Genomic DNA, 7,180 nt, shown 5'->3' on the forward strand with positions numbered 1-7,180 from the left:
AGGGTTTTCTTTTCCTCGTTAAAAGATTAATACATGCTGTGATTCAAAAATATATAAAATGTATGTCTCAAATAGACCTAAGCACTAAGGTGCTCTGATTGTGGGTTTTGCTTTTTTCTCCTCTCTCACTAAAATAAGGCTATTTTGTTATCAAATAGGTTGTAGTTCTGTATTCATAAATCAAACCTGTCTAATATCAAACTCGTCCTATTGCATTTACTTTAGTACATTTTTTCAAATGTATAATTAATTAACTAGCCTATACTTTTCTTCAGTTCGAAACTATGAACCTATTCATTATAAAACAGCATTATGCATCCATTATGGAACACATATGAGACCTGAAAACGTTGAACATTTTGGACACACTGGTAGTTTACTACAACGTTATTAAACGCATAGAATAAAAATCCATATAGTTCAATGGCCCTCAGAGACAATTGCTCAGCAATGTGCAAAACAATATATATAATATGTATAATAAACCTTTATATTAAATATGATTCATTGTTATGAGCTGCATAAAACATATATGCTGTGTAGAACACAATATTACTGGAAAGGGAATAAACATGTTGCTTATGAGATTGTAAAATAACTTTGTTATATAATGTTCAATTAGATGATCCCTTATTATTTGCAGTGGTGGAAAAGGTACCCAATTGTCATACTTGAGCAAAAGTAAAGATACCTTAATAGAAAATGACTCAATTAAAGTGAAAGTCACCCAATAAAATTCTACTTGAGTAAAATTCTAAAATTATTTGATTTTAAATATAATTCAGTATCAAATGTAAAAGTACAAGTATAAATCATTTTAAATTCCTTATATTAAGCAAATCAGACTGCATCATCATCATTTTCTTTTTTTCTTTTTTTACGGATAGCTAGGGGTACACTCCAACATTCAGACATAATTTACATATGAAGCATTTGTGTTTAGTGAGTCCACCAGATAAGAGGCAGTAGGGATGAACAGGGATCTTCTCTTGAGTGTGTGAATTAGACCACTTTCCTGTCCTGCTAAGCATTCAATATATAAGTACTTTTGGGCTTCAGGGAAAATGTATGAGTAAAAAGTCAATAATTTCCTTTAGGAATGTAGTGAAGCAAAAGTAAAAGTTGTCTAAAAATATAAATATTAAGGTACAGATAACCCCAAAAACTAGTACATTCGAGTATTTTTACTTAAGTACTTTACAAAACTGATTATTTGTATTGGATTAGGCTGCAGGTTTATGCGTTCATTGTTTTCTTCACAGATGCTCTTTAGAGGATTATGAAGTAAAACATATACTGCTTTTTATTTTGTACTCTCAATTTTAAATAAAGTGAGGGATAAATGCTTTACTTTAAGATAAAATTATCATTGCATAAAAAGGTATGTGGTAAGGCCTACATTATGTTCTTTAAATTAATATCTTATTATTATTCATAATAAACATAATTGGTTCAAATTTCAAAAGTGCATTCTTTCAAATCCCCCATTATATTCTCTGATCAAAGCTCAGTGCACTCTGCATAACACTTAATACATGCTCAATTGAAGTGTATGTGTCATTAATCACCAAAGGAGAGAACCTGACAATGAATTTATGTGTGTGCAGCGAGCTAATGAAGCCAAGAACAATAATAATACTGGTGATGAAAATAGAAAGGTTGTGAGCATGGGTATGACAAAAGTTAAATGACGTAGCTGGTAAGCCTAGTTATTAAATGAGTAGAGGAGAGGAGAGATCAGTAAGTAGGTTAGTAGAACAGCGCTCAAGCTGACAGAGCTCTCCGTTCACACCCCTCCCTCCCTCTCCCTCTCCACACACCCTTTTCTCTCAGTTCCTCTCAACAATTTTCTCTCATTTCCTATCTACAACTCCAGTTACACTCTGCTTTTGTTTGTCCTATGGACCTATTGAGTTGCTTTGCATCTGCTCCTTTTCTATGCTTTTCAATATCTGCATTTAACTTTACAAACATGCACATCTTAACCCATATTGTGTTCTGTATCTCAATGTCTCTTGTATGACCCCGAGTACGTCAGCCTGTTTGCAGGAGAACAGCAAAAACATTAATAAAAATCCAAATGGACACATTTGGGATTTTATTAGCTCAGAGTGCTTCCTGTGCAATGCTTACAAACACAGCCATGAAGAAAATACTGCAGGAATTTCTGCATTCTCCTCTTTCTAAACTTCTCCTTGCTCCTATTTTTCATGTCTGTGTATGTTTTCTTTCCTGTCTGAATGATTCTTCCTCTTCGTACTTCTTCCTCGGTTACTTATTCTCTGCCTCTCGCCTCTCTTTCCTCTGCAGCCACAGAGCGCGTTCCTCTGCCCAGGTGTTGCTGACGCATGCCAGATCTTACAACGCCTGGATAGGTATTTTAAATATCAGCTAACCACATCATATGTTATAGCAATTTGTCAGTTGATGACACAGTCAATGACATGGCGCGCAAACATTGGTTGATGCATGCCACATCTGAGCAGGGGAACGTGACCATAGTCTCTATCCTGCATTCACTGGTTTCGTCACTGACCCCCTGACCCGGAATCTTATATAACCACTGCAATGCCTGTAAATTAGAGTGGGAGAGAGGGGGGAGGAGCTTAACAACACACAGGCATGTAGGCCAAAGATCTCCAGATTATTACAGCATAGAGGAAGAGAGAGAAAAAGAGGGTGGGAGAGAGATTACAGCACATTGCGAAAAAAAGAGGGAGAAAGATTAAGCATAGAGAGAGGGGGAAAGATGTAGAAAAGAGAGAGAGAGGGATTACAGCACATAGACATAAAGAGATTTAGAACTATCACAGCATAGATAGAGAGAAAAGGGGGCGGAGGAGAGAAAGAAAGAAAATAGAGGGATGGAGAGAGATTACAACATATAGAGAAAGAGAGAGAGAGAGCTTATAACATATAGAGGGAGGGAAAGAGGGGTAGAGGCAGAGGAGAGAACAAATAGATTTAAGAGAGAAAGAAAGATGACAGAATATAGACAAACAGAGAGAAGAGATTGCAGCATGATACAAATAGTGATTTCAATACAAAGGTATATATGAAGTGCAAAAGGTTAGATGTGTGCTTTGACAGAGCACAGAGGATGAAGTGAGTTTGGAGGAGGACTAGAGGGCTCCCCGCCAGCCAACAGTGGATAAAGCACTGGAGTATTTTAGGATCCTGCTCTCTGTACTGTAATCCTCTCTCCTCCCCTATCCCTCATCCAGCTCAACCCCCTCTCTTCTCCTCTTTCAAATGCACACTAATCCATTACTGTTTCTCTAACGGGCCTGTAATCTATTTTGTCAATGCCCATCCACCACCTCCTCTCATCGACCCTGTCCATTCATTCACACCAATAGATAAGTGAGCCAAACTCCAGCACAGCCATGCGGAAATCCTTTATCACCTCACTGGCCAGGCCACGCCTCTCCTCCACAGCCAAAGGGTTTGTGGGTCATCTTAGAAACAGGAATGAGAGTTGGGTGGTGCGTGCTTTGGAGGGGAGGCTAGCGATTTCCATCTATCTCGTTGGCAGCTGTCAGTCTCCAAGATATCAGAAATGAGTTTTCCTGAGATCCATATGGGTTTTATCCTTGTCAAAACGATCCATATTATTTTTATATTGATGATCTCGTCTGGCACAGGCGTGTTGGGATGGAAAGCAGACAATAAAAAATTACATTTACAATGATGACATCTGTGCCGCTCTACCACGGTTTTTATTTGACCTTTATTTAACTAGGCAAGTCAGTTAAGAACTTATTCTTATTTATGATGACAGCCTACCCTGATGACGCTGGGCCACGCCCTATCACGGCCAGATGTAAAGCAGCCTGGATTTGAACCAGGTACTGCAGTTACGCCTCTTGCACTGAGATGGACCACTGCGCCACTCGGGAGCCTGACCCCCAGACTTATTTGTGTGGCAGGCCGTGTGGTAGTTTGCTTCTGCTCCATTTTGATCAACATCAAAACCATCAGTTACTATACATGGGACTGACTGTTTGCTATGAGAATAGTAATAAGAAAAATACAGAAGTATTTACAAGTCTTTTGAGGGTCTGGGAATTCTTCCATTTCCTAAATTGGTGGTGAGATTGGTGGTAAAATGTCCATTATTTGTTGGTTGAAATGACTGTCTCTTCCAAATGGTAAAGTAATGGAGAAGAACTATTCTGATTGGTCTTGGCTTGGTTCTGGTCCTTCTGGGAAACCTCTGGTTAGGTCTTCCATTGTCTCAATCTTTTTTAACTCAACATATTGACTCATTGACTAACCCCTTGTTATTTTCGATATTTCTTTCTTCCTTTCTTTCCAGTGCTATCTAATGGACACGTCATTAATAAAGAAATGTGGCGCTATCAACCTATAGTATTGAAATAGCATTTTGAAGAGATATTGGGTGCACAAATTCCATTATAAGTTGATTATAAGTTATTTAAAGTAGTCTAGTCTTTCTGGGCAGTTATTCTCCTTTCTCCTACCTCTGGGTTTCCTCAAATGATAATATTGCCTAACATCCAACAAGGTACCCAGGCATCCACTCTGTCAACAACCAGAGAGAAGAAGTCAATGAGGAGGTCAAGTTTAAGGGCTACAATAAAATGGGCAAGTACCAGGAAATATGTCAGCCATCCCAGGGGTCAGAGGTCATGCTTTAGGCAGGGGGCCAGTTGGTCTTGCTATAGAGTACTGTGGAGAAAAAGAGAGAGGGAGGTAGAAAGGAAGGGAGAAAAAAATGAAAGCGTTAGAGAGTGAAGAGAGAAAACCGAGTGGACAGCCTGTTGCTCTGAAGAAGATACTGAAGCGTGATCTCCTCTTTCCTGCAGGTTTCCATGACAATGGCCAGGGCACAGACCCTGTGGCCTGGCAGTAATGAATCATCTGGCTCGAAGGTCATCTAGCTGAGATAGCCATGTTTGTTTTCCTATCCTCAGAACAGATTCAATTTTTATGAAATGCCAATGCCATGTATCTTCCTCTCTGCCAGCTGCCAGCTACAGATGAGAACAATAACTAAACTGACTGACAAAGAGCAAGGCACACACTTGCTATTGACTCACTGCATTAACACACAGGCAAACGGGCTCAACCATACAATGAACAGGAATATTACACTGAAAACCTGACAACCAGATAAAACAGATGTTAAAAATAGAATTATACATTTAAATGAAAATATACATTGGATTCTGTTGTACAGTACAAGTTACAAAGAGTAGGCCTCTGTATGATTTCTTAGCACTTTCTGAAGTTTTTGTTGTTGTTCAACGGAGGCTTGTCCTGATCCATCCATGCCAAAGCGCTACCAATGGCCTCATGGTAACATGGTGATGAGGATTTGTTTATCTCAGATGACTCAGCATGATATGACATGTATGACTGACCCACTTACCAAGATGACACCCATACTCACTGTGATATATACCTGCAAAAAAACACATTTACAATACCTTGCAAAAGTATTCAGACCCCTTGTATTTTTTCACATTTTATTGTGTTACAAAGTGGGATTAAAATGGATTTAATTGTCATTTTTTGTCAACAGTCAACACAAAATACTCTAATGTCAAAGTGGAAGAAAAATTATGAAAAAAATTATAAAATACTAAATCCATAACTATACTGAACAAAAAAATATAATCACAACATATAAAGTGAAAGCGTGTTTCATGAGCTAAAATAAAAGATCCCAAAAATGTTCCATACGCACAAAAAGTTTATTTCTCTAAAATGTTGTGCACAAATTTGCTTACATCCCTGTTAGTGAGCATTTCTCCTTTGCCAAGATAATCGATCCACCTGACAGGTGTGGCATATCAAAAAGCTGATTAAACAGCATGATCATTACACAGGTGTACCTTGTGCTGGGGACAATAAAAGGCTATTCTAAAATGTGCAGTTTTGTCACACAACACAATACCACAGATGTCTCAAGTTTTGAGGGAGGATGCAATTGCCATTCTGACTGCAGGAATGTCCACCAGACCTGTTGCCAGAGAATTTTATATTAATTTCTCAACCATAAGCCACCTCTAACGTCGTTTTAGATCATTTGGCAGTATGTCCAACCGGTCTCACAACTGCAGACCACATGTAACCACACCAGCCCAGAACCTCCACATCCGCATGTTCCACATCCGCTTCTTCACTTGCGGGATCGTCTGAGACCAGCCACCCGGACAGCTGATGAAACTGAGGAGTATTTCTGTCTGTTATAAAGACCTTTTGTTGGTAAAAACTAATGTTGATATGCTGAGCCTGACTCCCAAGTGGGTGGGCCTATGCCCTCCCAGGTCCACCCATGGCTGCGCACCTGCCCAGTTATGTAAAATACATAGAATAGAGCCTAATGAATTAATTTCAAAGGATAAATGTCCTTATATGAATTGTAACTCAGTACAATTTAGGAAATTGTTGCATGTTGCGTTTATATTTTAGTTCAGTATAAAATATAGTATTCACCCCCTTTGTTTAGGCAAGCCTAAATTAGTTCAGAAGTGAGATTTGGCTTAACAAATCACATAATAAGTTACATGGACTCACTCTGTGTGAAATAATAGGGGTTGAGATCATTTTTTAAAGAATAATGGGCAAATATTGCACAATTACAGGTGTGCAAAGCTCTTATAGATTACCCAAGAAGACTCATAGCTGTAATACATGCCAAAGGTGTTTCTAACATGTATTGACTCAGGGAGCTGAATACTTAAGCAAAGACTATTAGTTATTTGATTTTTTACGACAGTCCATCATTACTTGAAGACAAAGGTCAGTCAATCAGGAAATTTTCTAGAGCTTTGAAAGTCTCTTCAAGTGCTGTCGCAAAAAACATCAAGCGCTGTGATGAAACTGGCTCTCATGAGGTACGCCACAGAAAATGAAGACCCAGAGTTACCTCTGCTGCAGAGGATAAGTTCATTAGAGTTACCAGCCTCAGAAATTGCAGGCCATATCAGTGCCTACATGTGTGAAAACTGCGTGTTTCTATGATCTGTGGTTAAAATGATAAGAAGAAAGGGTAATATATATACAGTTGAAGTTGGAAGTTTACATACACCTTAGCCAAATACATTTAAACTCAGTTTTTCACAATTCCTGACATTTAATCCTAGTAAAAGTCCCTGTCTTAGGTCAGTTAGGATCACCACTTTATTTTAAGAATGTGAAATGTCAGAAT

The sequence above is a fragment of the Salvelinus fontinalis genome, chromosome 14 (genome assembly GCF_029448725.1).
Source record: "Salvelinus fontinalis isolate EN_2023a chromosome 14, ASM2944872v1, whole genome shotgun sequence".
Lineage (NCBI taxonomy): Eukaryota > Metazoa > Chordata > Actinopteri > Salmoniformes > Salmonidae > Salvelinus > Salvelinus fontinalis.